This window comes from Suncus etruscus, chromosome 4, assembly GCF_024139225.1.
Source record: "Suncus etruscus isolate mSunEtr1 chromosome 4, mSunEtr1.pri.cur, whole genome shotgun sequence".
In the NCBI taxonomy this organism is placed as follows: Eukaryota; Metazoa; Chordata; class Mammalia; order Eulipotyphla; family Soricidae; genus Suncus; species Suncus etruscus.
The window spans coordinates 105,847,923-105,863,668 of record NC_064851.1 but is presented as its reverse complement, the minus strand read 5'-3'; the positions used below and the strand labels follow the sequence as shown (position 1 = coordinate 105,863,668).

At 42.4% G+C, this 15,746-nt stretch overlaps 1 protein-coding gene across 1 annotated transcript in view; it reads left to right on the top strand.

The window, feature by feature from the left end:
* Positions 1–15,746, top strand: part of TENM3 (teneurin transmembrane protein 3) — a 745,099-nt gene that overhangs the window by 420,878 nt on the left and 308,475 nt on the right.

Here is a 15,746-nt window from a genome sequence, read left to right as displayed (position 1 = left end):
TTTCGGACTTGACTCACAGGAGGCAGATCAGTTTATAAATTAGAAACTAAGTATTTATTCAGCACTGATTGAGATCCCACTAGCTTCCATCTAGTATGCTCTTCATGGGTCTCTACCCCATGCTAGAATATGGATTATATCTTGACTACTTTCTCCTTGTTAACAAAAATACTTAATCGGTTAAAGTCAAAGTGCTGGTTCTCCAAACCAGCTGTGCTTCTTGACGACTTAACTCTCAAACATTCACAATCATATTTTATAAGGCCGTCTTCCTACTCTGCCTTTCACTCCCCTTGATTATTCCAAACTATCAATCTTGTTTTCTGGGGGTATCTTCTGTACTCCTATCTCCTGGTCCAAAAATTCACAGAGACATGGCCAGCAAGTACTTATAGCAGATAGAAGAAGAGGTAACATCATGGATAAATGATATAAAGGAGACATTCCAGAGGGAAGTGTTCAGATTTGGAATTTCTGAAGTGTATTTGATTTGAAAGAATACAGCTGCCTTTTGGGGCTGGAACAGTAGTACAAGCAGGTGAGGTGCTTGCCTTGCATGCAGTCCACTCTGGTTTGATGCCTGGCAACACAGAGGGCTCTTCCCTAATCCCTGAAGTAAACCAGGAGCCTGCCAAGTCTATTCCAGCCCCACCCTACACTATTTATTAGCATGAAGCTCAGGAAAAAGGATGATGGAAGATGAGACTGGAAGAGTGGGTTGGAGACCTGGACCCTCAGGATACAGGAATATCCCAACTTGGGCAGGACGAGGAACTGAGTGGAAGCAAAAACTGCAAGCAATTTTCCATTTTCTCATCTCTAATTCAGGATTTTCTCTCCCGCTATCTCAGATCCCATAGTTGCTCCAGGGACGTTTCATGATATAAGACTCTTGGGTTTACTCAGGGCCCAGAATGGTGCCTGGCAGATGGGCCCAGCCTCAGGTGGTGCTTATTGCCTAAAATGACGTGAGCTGAAGGGACTTTTTTTTTTCTTTTGAGTATGGACAACCAAGCATGTCAGCTTCCAGCTTCAAAGCGACAGCTGACTCAGTCTCTGAGTGTCTGGGCTAGGGCATGCAAGGCTGCCATCAGGGCCTTCCCATCAGCGTGGCTTCTTTCCTCCTCCTCAGCATCGATTCTCAGGTTGTTCTTCTACCACCTGGTTCCTTCAATCTGGTTTCACACCTAACTCATGACTTCCCCAGGTCTCTTCCTTGAGTGTTATTGATGTTGTTTTAATTCTTTGTTTTTCCCCCTGCCCAACTGCTGTTTTTAATTCTTTATTTAAATCGTTGCGATTTACAAAGTTCTTCATAGTTGGGTTTTAGACATACAATGTTTCAGGACCACCAATCCCCCACCAGTGTTGACCTCCCTCCACCAGTATTACCAGAGTCCATCCCATGCCAACATGCCCTCCTCCCTTCAGATTGCCAGCACAATAGGCACCTTTTTGGGGTTTTTTTGGGGGGTCACACCCGGCAGCGCTCAGGGGTTACTCCTGGCTCTACGCTCAGAAATCGCTCCTGGCAGGCTCGGGGGACCATATAGGATGCCCGGACTCAAACCACCATCCTTCTGAATGCAAGGAAATGCCCTACCTCCATGCTATCTCTCTGCCCCCCCCCCCATTTTTGGTGGCACCTTTTAAGTTTGGTTGTTAAAGTTGTGGTATCATGATTTCATTGTTGTTGACTCTGACTTGGATATTTATTTCTAGCCTTCCTTAACCCCACCAATGCTCCTGAGTCCCCTTGCCCCCTATTTTCTGTTATTTCATTTGTTTCTTTCTCCCCCACTCAAATTCTTTCCTTCTCACTATATTCTGGGACCTAGAGTGTTTTCGACAACCCCCATTGAAGCCATTGCATTGGCTTACTTTATTTAACATAAAATCTTTCAGTTTCGTCCATGTTGCTGTGAATTACATGATGGTATCATTCCTTACAGTATTCAGTCTGCATATGAACCACTTCTTCATAATCTACTTGTCAGTTGTTGGACACCTGACTTCTTTTCCAGGAAGATCAAATGGGTCAAATGATTTATTTGGTTTTCTTGCTTTCAAGGCCCATCTCAATGAGAGGCTGTTCATTTGGGGTGATTTGCTGGTTCCTATTTCATTATCTTTCTCCCACTCCTAGATATCCTCAGTTCTCAGCTCACCTTTGAGCAGAGAAGCCCCCATTTCTTCTGCATCATCGTTGTTGTTCAGGGTTTGGAGAACTTGGGGCGTTGATGTACTATTTATTAAAATCTAAATTTGTCGAGGTGAAAATGAAAATCCATTTTCGCATTTTTGTGATAGGTGGTGTTAGGTCACACCCTTCCTTTACCCAAAACAAAGACATTCCCCCTATTTCTTCTTTCTTTTCACCAAGCCCTTTGGCTTTTAAAAGTCCACCTGGATATGTACTTTTGTCTCTTCTTGTTCCTCCTCCTGGTTTTATAAAGAAATGTCAGTTTGGCTTGGTATGCAGAGACCATTAGGCAAGAAAGAAGCCAGCCGGAATCCATGATTCTCTCCTAACTGACTTGGTTTATTCTTCATGGCCACTCTTCTTTAGACTGGTTCACCTGAGGCATGTGGGGTTATTTTATGATTGGTGCCCAAACAGGGGCCCAGAGATGTGAGAAAACCCCAACAATATTGAGTTATTTGACCCTTTGGTGAATAATCACCATGCCAGTTAGGTGGAACATGCATTGAAATCAGAGTCTGAAGTTTGGATGGAATTTGGGGGGCTGTTTTGTTCTCTGAAGTTCCAGAACTGATTTCTTATTTTGCAGATGAAGCTCAGAAGGACAACATTGAGGGTGACATTATGCTGTCTGCTTCCATGACCACTTAAGTAAAGCCATTGTATGATGCCATTGCAGGAACTATGAGAGCACCCACCATTTTTGTCTAAATTTGGCTCAGTGCAAATTAATCCATGTGCACTGACATCCATAGATGCTCTCTGCATTAGTACAATTGATGTACAGAATAATTTTTCTATTATCTTTTTTTTTCAGTATTTTTAAAAAATTGTTTTTACCCTCCCTAAATAAAAGTATTTGCCCTTAACCATCCCAGGATAATAAAATATTAAGGAAGAAGTGTTCTTCGGTAGATCAAGAAATTGTCACACTTTTATAAACATTTATAATTGTCAGTGAATCATTAACCTTCAAATTTTGAGATGTTTCCCTCATGGTTCAAAGAATAAAAGCTAGAAATGCTATCCTCACGCTATAATGAGTTTCTCCCAAATATGAAATATTCATTTGTGATTCAAAGAAGTCCTGATATTAATATAACTTTGCGGATTGAAAACTTCTTACAGAAGAATTTGCAATTCATTTTTTCATCTTAAAATGGATTTTGCCAGTGCTAAAATATAACCCCGGCTTATGCTGAACATGGCAAGAACATAGAGTTGAACTAAAAGGTTGAACTTAATATTTTATGTTTTAATGGTTATATTCAAACTTACTGAATAAAAAGCAAGATTTTTGTATGCTGCAGAATGAAGAAAATGATTTCAGAGAAATGTATTTTTTTAGATTCTGTAGTAGAGCTATAATTTTTGTGGTACAACTTATAACCTTCTTGCCTGACAATTATTTCCTGGTATTTTGTACACTGGTGAGCTTAGTGTATTTGTATTTTTGCTTGTTGAAATGAAAACTTCTTAAATAAGAACACTATTCCCTGCATCCCTGCCTTTGTATCATTCGCCCAAGTATGTTTATTCTTTTGATGCATATCCTTGGGAAAAACTAGGCTTTGCATCTTTGATGGCCCATCGGTATAGCTAAGAGACAGAATCTCTGTGCAAGTGTCACAGGGTTTTTGAAGTGAGGGCAAGAAGAGCATGTTGACTAATAATTATTGGGAGAGTTAAGTAAAATGACAGTGTAACCATTTCAAGTTCTTTCCTAATAGTTATGCCTCTCTTCAGGAAAGGGCTTGAGTCCATTAAAATAATGATTTGCAGGGCCAGAAGAAATAGAACAGTGGCAGGGTGATTGCTTTGTACGTGATAGACCTGGGTTTGATCCCTGGCAATTCTGCTTGGAACCTCAAGCCTGTCAGGAGTGATTCCTTAATGCAGAGCCAGTAGTAAACCCAGAGCACTGCCAGTGGTGACCCCCAAACCACACACACACACACACACACACACACACACACACACACACACACACATCAAAGCTTTGAAATGTTGCATTATTTCTTCAGTAGCTGCCCAATCACTCTACTCTATAGGAATTACAAGTCAGTTTGTTGCCTGATTTTCTCTGGAATTAGAATCCCAGCAGAATGGGCAGTGGCTGGATTTTTTTGCTTTCTGCTAGGCCAAATTGTAAAAACATGATCAAGAGATGCAGGCCTACATGGGAAAGGCAAAGCTTTTTTTGCCAGCCCCTAATACAAAATTGTAACTAATGGCTTGAAAAGGATTGGCTGGGCTAGGAACTCTGCTATTCTAATTGCTTCTTTTGTACATTTATTTAAATGAACAGTAGCACCCCGCCCCCTTCCAAGCATATATTAAGGTTGACCTGAACTCTGTTCCCTATGGAATGATTAAAAAGGAAGCCTTCCATTTCTATGATCTTTTTTATTTTCTTCCACCTTCTGTTGCTTTCTTTGGGGATAAAAAAAAAAAACTAAGTTCTATATTAATTTTACTATTCCCCCCCTTCCATTCTCTATTAGGTTTTGTACCCCCACAAGTTCTTTAATTATTTCCCAGGAGCCTCTAAATAAATCGAAGACAAACAAACAAATAAGCCTCAGAATGAGTTTGTGTGTATGTATGTTAATTAGCCTATTAACATTAAATCTTTCTTTGTTTCTAGTCATTATAGTCACTAATTTAATCTATGTTTTGATCTATTGACCAATTACTTGGTGGTGTAAAAGGGAAAAAAAATCAAAGTGTGGGTGTCGAAGTGATGATTTAGAACAAACATCAGTAACTCAGAGATCTTGAGCTGACTCTAGGATTTCTCTTACTTATTTCCCCTGAAGACTCATCAGCTGATTTACCATTTTGTTGTGTTTATATGTGCTCATCGCCACTGGAAGCCATTTCTAAGAAGAGACATTTGCTCTTAACTATTGTTGACAAGCATCTGAGTTTCTGCATACATGAGTTCTTCAAAACAGAAGAAAGAAAACAGCTGGGGTTTCTTATCTCCTTTTTGTTTAAAATTAAGCTCTGCTCCTGTCATTTTACAGTGGTCAAGTCAGGCCAAGGCATTAGTTGCCACAGTTCCTTTTCATGGAGTTCATATTTCACCTGCTAACATGAAAAGCATGACATTTCTCGAGTGGGAAAGACAGCCAGATCACAAGGAAATCAGGGACTTTATGATATTTTACTCTGGACATAGAACACTGTGGGTGGAAAGACCTACAAACAACTTCTGGATTTAGATCCAATATTTTTACTTGTATACAAAGGTTTTGTGAAAATAATGACTTTTACACTAGAGAAAATAAAATGGCTCATCTTTGTAACTTGGTAAAATCCTGCTTCATGTAATGAATGATGAATACATATTACTATAATAATATAATTTATAATTATATATTAAGTGATCTTAATTTTTTTCTACTTATATCAGCTTTCTCAGCACATTTGGAAGAGTTCCTATACATGGAAAAATTTTATTATTTTAACCATTTTTATTGAGGTACCAGAATTTACAATATTTTTATTTATACATTTCTTGTCCCCCCCCAGTTACAAAGTTGTTATGCAATCTCCAACACCAGTGCACATTTCCCACACCATCAGTGTCCCCAGTTTCCCTCCTGCCCGTCCCCCGCTCTTTCTTTCTCCTGCCTGCCTCTGTGGCAGACATTTTCTTCTCTCTCTCTCTCTCTCTCTCTCTCTCTCTCTCTCTCTCTCTCTCTCTCTCTCTCTCTCTCTCTCTCTCTCTCTCTCTCTCTCTCTCTCTTCCTCTGTCTCTCTCTCTCTTCCTCTGTCTCTCTCTCTCTCTCTCTTCCTCTGTCTCTCTTTCTCCCCTTTTTTGCTTCAACACTGTGGTTTGCAGTATTGTTCCTAAAGGGTTATCCTGCCTATCATTTTGCCTCCTTCCAGCACCCAGTTCTTGTCCAGAGTGATCCTTTCCAACTATCGTCATCCTAGTGGTTCCTTTTCTGCTCTAACTGCATTTCCACACTCTTTGTGACAAGCTTCCTCCCTGCAGTCTTGGGGGGAGGTTGGCATTAAGGAACTTGGAAGCTCTTTGCCAGCTGTCAGAACTAGTGTCAAACCAGGCTCCTGAGCTCATTTCCCCTGGTCTATGATCCTCAGTGATTTATTATGCGATGAGAACAATATCTAAAAGCTAGACTGTGAATTAGTTGACATCAGAGCGTTAAGGCAAACAAATAAAGGCAGCCCCCGAGGTAGGTCAATCTGAAGATTAAAAAGTTTTCCTGGAATGCAAAAATGTATTTTCTCACAATATCTTTAGTTTCCTGGACTAATCCACCAATCCGACTCAGTCTGCAAAATTTGAGGACAGGAATCCCATGATACCTGTTCTCAGATCTGCATGTGAGGAGTATGATTCCTATGATTATGTCCCTGGATTCCCACCCCATGCTTCCTACATGTGGTTATAACATTGGATGCATATTTTGTATATGTAATATATAGTACACATTTTTTTTGCATGGTGGGAATCAAGCCTAGGGCCATAGATAAGCAAGGCCTGTCTGTAGAACATTTAAAAGTGGGCAAATGAGGCCCGGAGAGACAGCACAGCAGTGTTTGCCTTGCAAGCAGCCGATCCAGGACCAAAGGTGGTTGGTTCGAATCCCGGTGTCCCATATGTCCCTGTGACTGCCAGGAGCTATTTCTGAGCAGACAGCCAGGAGTAACCCCTGAGCACTGCTGGGTGTGGCCCAAAAACCAAAAAAAAAAAAAAAAAAAAAAAAAGTGGGCAAATGGGTGGGGAATGTCAATCCTTAAAGACTGCTCAAAGAAATGGGTGGGAGGAAATAGAAAGCATATTTAGGCAGTCTTTGCTAGAAGTGAAAAATGAAATTTTTTGGCAAGGACTTTAGTACTGGGGAGCTTTTAAACACAGGGCTGGAGTCAGTCACCAAAATTGGGTCTGGTCCTCTGAGATGGGGACCTTCAGAACTTGTCACTGATTCAGGTCAATTCTGAGACTTTGGGGGAACTTAATGAAAGTCCTCATGCAAAATGCTCCAGACCCTCCCGGCCCTAGGTTATTTCTTCATTACCTTCTGTTCAACAGAAAGCTTTACCATTTGAAGAAGATTTTCACAGTTTTTTAGGGACAATATTTGAAGTGTTTTTGTGCTGTAGAACTCCAATCTAGAATGAGCCCTCCCTATCAATGAGAATACAGTGACACTTACCTGGAATTGTATTTTTGCATGACTATTTTCTCACTGAAATTTTAAGGTACAGTGAAATGACCCAAAGCTGGACAAGGAAGGAAAGAAAAGAAAAGAGAATCTAAAACATGTTAAATTATCTTCAGTGTGATACCAACTTGGGCTAATGCAGCAGAACTATTCACTTTGTGTTCTCCTGTTCGTTAATTTTGGTTCAGGGCACACAGCAGCTACTCAGCAGTTGTTTCACATTGGGGGACCTTGCAGTTCCTGGGGGCTCAGGCGGACCCCAGACCTCTCTTCTAGCCCCCTTTGGGCTACTTCCTGGCTCCCTCCAGTTAGTAATTTACAGTAAAGTCCTCAACAGTAGGAGACTGTACGATATTGTTCTCATTGAAACTTGAGTTTTTCTTTCCAGTGGACACCCCTGCTGAGAACATTTTGTTTTAATGCAATTTACCTTGTTTTCCTGACAGCGCCTATGGTCAAAGCTGGTGTCGCTTCACAAACAAATACAGCCATATACAAATAACCATGTAACGAAAATTGCTGTGACCACATAGCGCCAAGAAAAATGTCCACTGCTAGCGTATTTTTGTTTATTTGTTTTTAATAATGAGAGCAGCGACTTGATTCCAGACCAGATCATCATGTTCCAGTTTAAACATAAAAATGTTTGAACTAGAGCAATAGTACAGTGGGGAGGACGTTTGCCTTTCATACAGTGACCTGGGTTTCATCCCCGACGCCCCATGGAATCCCCAAACACTGCCAAAAGTGTGCCAGGAATAAGCCCTGAGCATAGCTGAGTATGAGCCCTCCCCCCAAAATAAAGATTGCTCATACAACATAAAAAGTGCTAGAAATGGGGCTGGAGGAATAGCACAGTGGTACGGCATTCGCCTTGCATGTGGCTGATGCAGGATGGACCTGGGTTCGATTCCCATATGGCATCCCATATGGTCCCTCGAGCCTGCCAGGAGTGATTTCTAAGCACAGAGCCAGGAGTAACCCTTGAGCACTGCTGAGTGTGACCCAAAAACAAACAAACAAACAAATAAATAAAAGTGCTAGCACAGTAGGGAGGGTGCTTGCCTTGAGTACTGTCAGGTGTGACCAAATTATTTTTTGCTAGAACTGCAACTTGTAGTGAAACAGGGTGACCCTGAATGTGGAACCTGTTTGTAGGGATGAACAGAACAGATTCAAGTGTTCATTCTTCTGGATTTTGTGCGGTCTGATTTTGGGTGTTGTCTCAGGCAGTGCTAATATGGATTTAGAATAGATGGTCTCAAACTCGAGGCCCGCGGGCCACTGGCCCACTGTACAACATTTTGTGGCCCTGCCCTAGAGGAATCTTTTTTTGTTTTGTCTTGTTTTGTTTTAGTTGTTTGGGTCACACACCCCCAATGTTCAAGGCTTACTACTGACTTTGCACTCAAGGATCACCCCGACTTTGCCTCCTGCGGCCCCCAGGTAAATTGAGTTTGGTAGAGCGAAGATCACATTGGAAACACAACGCTTGAGAAGCTGCTCCAGAAATCATTTCAGGCTTCTGCATCTCTTCCCAGGACTCCTTTCTTTTTTTTTCTGACTTCACAGCCTTCAGACCTTGAGGGTTTGTCTTATTTCTCTTCTGGGGGGCACCAACATTGGCTTTGAGTCCTGGCTGTCAGCATTCACTGTGACACATTAAAAACCTAACTTCCTCTATCAACACTGGTAACTTGTTCTTTGTGAAGACCCGACCTTGGGTTTGGGGGCACCCCATTTGTGCCTTGTCCTCTTTTCAGGATAGCAACTTTCTTTCTTTCTTTCTTTCTTTCTTTCTTTCTTTCTTTCTTTCTTTCTTTCTTTCTTTCTTTCTTTCTTTCTTTCTTTCTTTCTTTCTTTCTTTCTTTCCTTCCTTCCTTCCTTCCTTCCTTCCTTCCTTCCTTCCTTCCTTCCTTCCTTCCTTCCTTCCTTCCTTCCTTCCTTCCTTCCTTCCTTCCTTCCTTCCTTCCTTCCTTCCTTCCTTCCTTCCTTTCTTTCTTTCTTTCTCTTTTTCTTTTTTTTTTTTTTTTTACTTTTTTTGCTTTATGGCCACCCCAGCAGTACTCAGGGATCATTCCAGGCATTGAACCCATGACAGACAGACGTGTGCAAGGCAAGTGGACCCGCTGTCCTCTCTGGCCCTGCTAGTAGCAGAGTCGCGCCCGCCCTCCCCCTTCAGCCCCTCACCCCTATTCCCAGATCTGTTCAAAAAGGAGGAGGGTCTTGGATGGAGCTCTAATCACTGATCTTTGTAGGCCTGTGTTTGCATGATCTGTTAAATGACTATAAGTCTTCCTCCTCCGTTTGATTCCTCGTCACCTTGAATGATTTCTCCGTCTTTGTATTTGTTTGTTTTTTGGTGTTTTTGTTTTTGTTTTGTTTTGTTGTTTTTTTGGTCTTTGGGTCACACCCAGTAGCACTCAGGGGTTACTCTACGTTCAGAAATTGATCCTGGCAGGCTTGGGGGACGGACCATTTGAGATTCTGGGATTCGAACCACTGTTTTTCTGCATGCAAGCCAAATGTCCTTCCTCCATGCTATCTCTCCAGCTCCTATTTGTTAATATTAGTTCCTCCTCTGCTATCTTTGTAGATGAGGCCATGTGATACCTTTTGCACCCATAACTCCTGGTTCTGTGCTGTGATCAGACCAAGTCTCCCCCATGCAAATATTGTGCAGAATGTTGAACTCTCTCTTCCAGCCTCTCCCTTCTGAGTCCTTGCTTTGTTTGTAATGGCTGTTTTTTTTTTGTTTGTTTGTTTTGTTTTTTTTTGGGTCACACCCGGCAGTGCTCAGGGATCATTCCAAGCTTCAGGCTCAGAAATTGCTCCTGGCAGGTACAGGGGACCATATGGGACGCCGGGATTCGAACCGATGACCTCCTGCATGAAAGGCAAATGCCTTACCTCCATGCCATCTCTCCGGTCCCTGTAATGGCTGTTTTTATTTTGAGGCCACACCCAGTTGTGCTCAGGAGTTCCTCTTGGCTCTGCACTCAGGACTCTCTTGGTGGTGCTCAGGGTACCCTAAGGGATGCCAAGGATCAAACCTAGATTGACCATGTGCAAGACAAGTGCCCTCCCTGCCACCCTGCTGTATTATCGCTCGGGTCCCATCCTCTGCTTTCTTCTTTTCTCTCTCTCTCTTTTTTTTTTTCAAAGGTAATCATTTTTACTTATTCAAACTTGAGGCAAGCTTTTCCTTACACTTGTAGCTGCAAAGGTTGAGTCTAGAAAGACAAAAAAGGGGGAATGTCTAAGGATTAGACACAGGTCTAGCATGTCAGAAGTTTTGAGCTCTATTCTTTTTTTTTTTTTTTTTTTTTGGGCCACACCCAGCATTGCTCAGGGGTTACTCCTGGCTGTCTGCTCAGAAATAGCTCCTGGCAGGCACGAGGGGCCATATGGGACACCGGGATTCGAACCAACCACCTTGGGTCCTGGATTGGCTGCTTGCAAGGCAAACGCCGCTGTGCTATCTCTCCGGGCCCGAGCTTTATTATTATTTATTATTATTATTATTATTATTATTATTATTATTATTACTACTACTACTACTGCTTTTTGGGTCACACCTGGTGATATTTAAGGCATACTCCTGGCTCTGCACTTAGACATAACCCCTGGAGGATTCAGAAGACTATATGCCTAAGATCAAATCTGGGTTCAGCCATGTAAAATGCAAAGACCCTACCCACTTTACTATCTCTCTGGCCCCCATGTTTACTTGCCTTTTTTTTTTCTTTTTGTTTTTTTGAGTCACAGCCTGGGGTGCTCAGGACAGACTTCTGGTTCTGCACTCAGGAATCACTCCTGGCAGTGCTGGGAGTGGGGGTGAGGATGGCAATTCTAGGGATTGAACCCAGGTTGGCTACATGCAAGGCGACCGCCCTCCCCAATGTGCTCTCTATTGTTCCAGCCCCTCTTTTACTTAATAAAAAATTTAATTGACCTACTATGAAATCCATAGTTCCAAAAAGTGGTTCCTGATTGAGTTTTAGTCAGGTTTTTTTTGTTTTTTTGTTTTTTTTTTTTTTGTTTTTGTTTTTGGGTCACACCCGGCAGTGCTCAGGGGTTATTCCTGGCTGTCTGCTCAGAAATAGCTCCTGGCAGGCACGGGGGACCATATGGGACACCGAGATTCGAACCAACCACCTTTGGTCCTGGATTGGCTGCTTGCAAGGCAAATGCAGCTGTGCTATCTCTCTGGGCCCTAGGTTTTTGTTTTGTTTTGTTTTGTTTTGTTTTTAAGTGGCTCTTTCTGCCTGTGCCTGTCCCATCCATCCACCTTGTCCTCGGGGCCAAGGACCCTCCCCTTATCTTGCTCCTAGTTCTGCCTGTTCCCACATCTCTGCCCTTCATGGAAGAAGAGGATCAGCCTCACCGCCTCAGGATTTCCTCTGCAGGGGGAAATCCAGAAGCTTCCTCAGTTCAGGCAGACTTGCTGGAAGGCTTTTGCTTCCCTGCTGGGTCACAGTGTTGGTGAATCTAACTGAAAATTCCTTCATCGGGACCCTCCTGGTCTCCCTTCTTGCCAGTTTTCCTCCCGGTTTGAAATCTTTTCTGCTTTTCAGTTGCTGTTGGGTTGAAGGAGACACGACTGCATTTCTCAGCTAAACCGTCATCGGATTGGGAAATTCAAATTACCTTTAAAATGACACCCTGTCATGAGCAGCATTGTAGAGCACCATGCCTCCAGGGTAATTCTGCTTTTCAAAAAAGTCTTTGAAAAATATGGGGGGGGCGATTCAATGGAGGGAAGCCCACCCTCTAGGAGAGTGGGGTGGGGGATGGTACCCTCTTGGCATAGGTGGATTCCTTAAGCCCCATCCTTATAGGTTTTCATTCCTTGCAAGTTTCAATATTCAGTAATCCTCTTTTCACAGAGGTTTTGGGGCGCAGGCCTGTTTCCTGGGTGATCGGGGCGTATGCTTTTTATATGTTGAACCTTAGAGCTGAAGAAATATAGAAAGTCTTTCCTGCCGTCTCAGTGGCTGGTGATCAACAGCAAACCCTTACATTTCACCTACATACACATCACTTCCTTCTACTCATGAATTTCACCCCCAAAGTGACAAGTAGTTGCAAGCCCGCTCTTGAGGATTTCATCTTCGTTGTCTGATTCACCAGACATTTTTCCCTTCCCATTGTCACAGATGGTTTTTATATCTGTCTCTGTGCAACGGCTACTCACATATGCCCTTCTCCATGGGAGAACTAAGATCTTGGGATCTTTCTTGGTGTCTTTGATCTTTGGATTACAGGAGCAACAAGTGAACATTGGAGGCACGATCCTCCTCCAAATTTGCTCTTCTTCATGTTTGCTTGTGTTTTCTACACACAGCAATAGGCTTTTGCAGTCTGGTGCAATGCAAGCTTGACTCGTTCCAAAGGGGCCTGCCCTGGATTTAGTTAGTGTGACTTTCTCCTATAACCGGAAAGCACGCTCCGATTTTTAGGGAGCATTCAAATGAATGCTTGTCTTTGAGGCAGTTTTTGCTTTGGCCAAAACCCTGTTCTGAAGAAGAAGAAGAGAAAAAAAAAAAAAAAAAAAAAACAGCAACAAAGTTCCTTTTTCCAATCTCCAGTCAGTAAAGCAAATGATTTATGCAAGGATTCACACTTTTGTGACCCTGAATAGGATGAAAGAAAGTTTTGAAGATAGAGTTGACGATGACTTGTAGGCTGGAGAGATGTCTGTGTGTGTGTGTGTGTGTGTGTGTGTGTGTGTGTGTGTGTGTGTGTGTGTGTGTGTGGTTTTGAATCATACCGAGTGGCACTCAGGGGTCACTCCTTGGCAGGCTCAGGGACCATATGAGATGCTGGGGATCAAACCTGGGCTGGTTGTATACAAAGCAAACATCCTACTTATTGTGCTATTTCTCATCCTGGATGTGTGTATCTTTTGCATGTGAAGTTTCTTGAAACATTAGAAGGGATTGATTACTGGAGGGAATATGCAATAGAACAGAGAGAAAACTTCAAGAGCTGATTGTTTCTTTGTCAACAGTTGGAAACTCCCTGGATGTGTCCATGGTTACATGTGTGTACATGGACTTTTGATTTCTTAGCTTCCGTTGTGCTGGTTGACTGCCCTGAGCCTTACAGCTACTTTTCCAGCACTGCAGTAGCTGCTTCCTCCGAACCCCCAGGGATGTTTAAGTCTTGCCCTGTTACTTGCCCAGATCTACTAAGTGGTCAGATCGGTCAATTGGGCAAGGTTGTGTCTCTGGGAGAGAAACAAGCAACCACCAGCTCACCTTGAGTACTTTGTTCTGACCCTTCCTAGAATCTTCAGGAAAGTTCCTAATGCCCACTTCTTCAAGCATAAGTTATTTCTGAAGACAGCAATTTAAAACATGTTTCTATCAATATACCATGTATGAGTTCCAAATGTTCAGCTCATGTAACACACTATCAAAATGTATTATTTAAAAATATTCTAGCTTTGGGTTATGGGTGCTAGAAAATGTCTCTTATAGGCTGGAGAGATAATACAACAGGGAAGAAATTTGTCTTGCATGCTACTGACCCGTGTTCAATCTGTGGCATCCCATAGGGTCCCCTGAGCACTGCTAGGCATAATCCTTGAGTTGCTGAGCCAGGAATAGGCCCTGAGCACTACCAAGTTTGGCCCAAAGACCAAGAAAAAAAATGTTAGGTGAACATAACACTAACATGATTGTGTGAGCATCTCACTTTCTTCCCTATTCTTAAAAATCTCATTGGAATTTGATCCTCGCTGCCTCTCAACGAGTGAACCTGGCTTTGCACTGACATTATTTTGCCCACATGTGCCCACAGAGAGGATGAAATTGGCCTTGAGATGCCTTTGCTCATTCAGCAGTTCCTCGTTAATTTCATTTCTTTTTCATTAATCTTTGTTTAGCTGTTTGCAATTGATCGACAGCTGATTTCCAGGGGTCCCCTTGAAGAATTAATTGTAATCAAGTGACTTGTTCGAGGATCGTCTTGTCTTACTAAATGCCTTCATTCTGACAAACACAGGGAAAGAAAATACTGTGTTTTGCTACTAGAAAATACTGTGTTTTAGAAAATAGGATTGCTGTATGTTTTGCATGTGTGTGTGGGGGGTTTGGTTAATTGGAACTTGGTTTTGGGAATCAGTCGTGGAATATGCCCGTGGGTGATTCAGGGTTCACCCACAAATCAGCACACAGCCACTCTATAGCAAAGTGGACGTGAGAGCAAGTGTGAGAGTGAGCTAGCGAGCAAGGGAGAGATGGAGAGATGTCAAGGGATGTTTTGAAGGTTGCATCAATGTAGCTGATGGCAACACCATCCATTTTCATTTGAACATTTCCAGGACACAGCAATGCTCTTTTCTGTTCTTGAACTTTCTACTGCATGAACATCTTTGAGCACATGATTCTGGATGGTGGTAAGATGCTGCTGTGCTTTGAGGGGCTGTCAGGAATATCATGGCTGACTTATTGGGGTCTAAGGGGAAGTCGGGACCCTTCTCCCCCATTTCTGGACAAAAGCAGTCTTACACTGCCTTTCTTGAGGATCTCCGCCAGGTGCTCGCATTTGCAGGCTCATGTTTAGTTAAAAACAACACAGATAGCCTCAGCACTTGCTCCCCCCACCTTTGGTTGCTCCCAGTGACACCTCCCCTCAAAAATTAGGAACTGTGAAAGCCAGTGCTAGGGATCTTCTCCCCACCCTCATTCTCCCTGTCATGGCTCCAGCTTTCTACCCAAAACGAGTGTTCATTGCCGTCTTGGATTTTTCTCTGTGGCAAACTTGTCCATAAATGACATCCTTCCAATATTACGTTTTTCTACCCAGCCAGAGCAGTTTATTTCTATGTTCTGTAGCTGAGATCCAGCAGATCCTGGTACCTCTCCTTCTGTTTCTTTTCTGGACTGTCTTCAATTCACATATTTTATAGCCTTCTCCAATCATTCGTTCTGATGATGGAAAAAGAAATGCTGAAGAATCAAAGAGAAATGTTAGGCAGAAAACCATGCAGAACTGCTGGGAACCACCTGCAAACCAGGTTAAGCCAGACAAAAGTTAATTTAATTTGCAATTGTGTAAAATGTTTATATCCTGCCAGTTGTATGTAGGAATAGCCTTTCCCAATTTCATTTTGTGAGGAATGTGAAATACCTGTTGTGCACTGATCTGGTTATTAATTTAAGTTCCCTGGGTTCTGTGAGATCGTACATACATTTCCATTCCTTTGGAATTTACAGTGTTAGAGAACATTAAAAAACAACTCTGCCAAGCTTCCCTATAAAGTCTAAAAATAACAAATCTCCTAATTAAAGAATTCGTCAACTATTCTCTAATGTCATGTGGAAAATATTTAG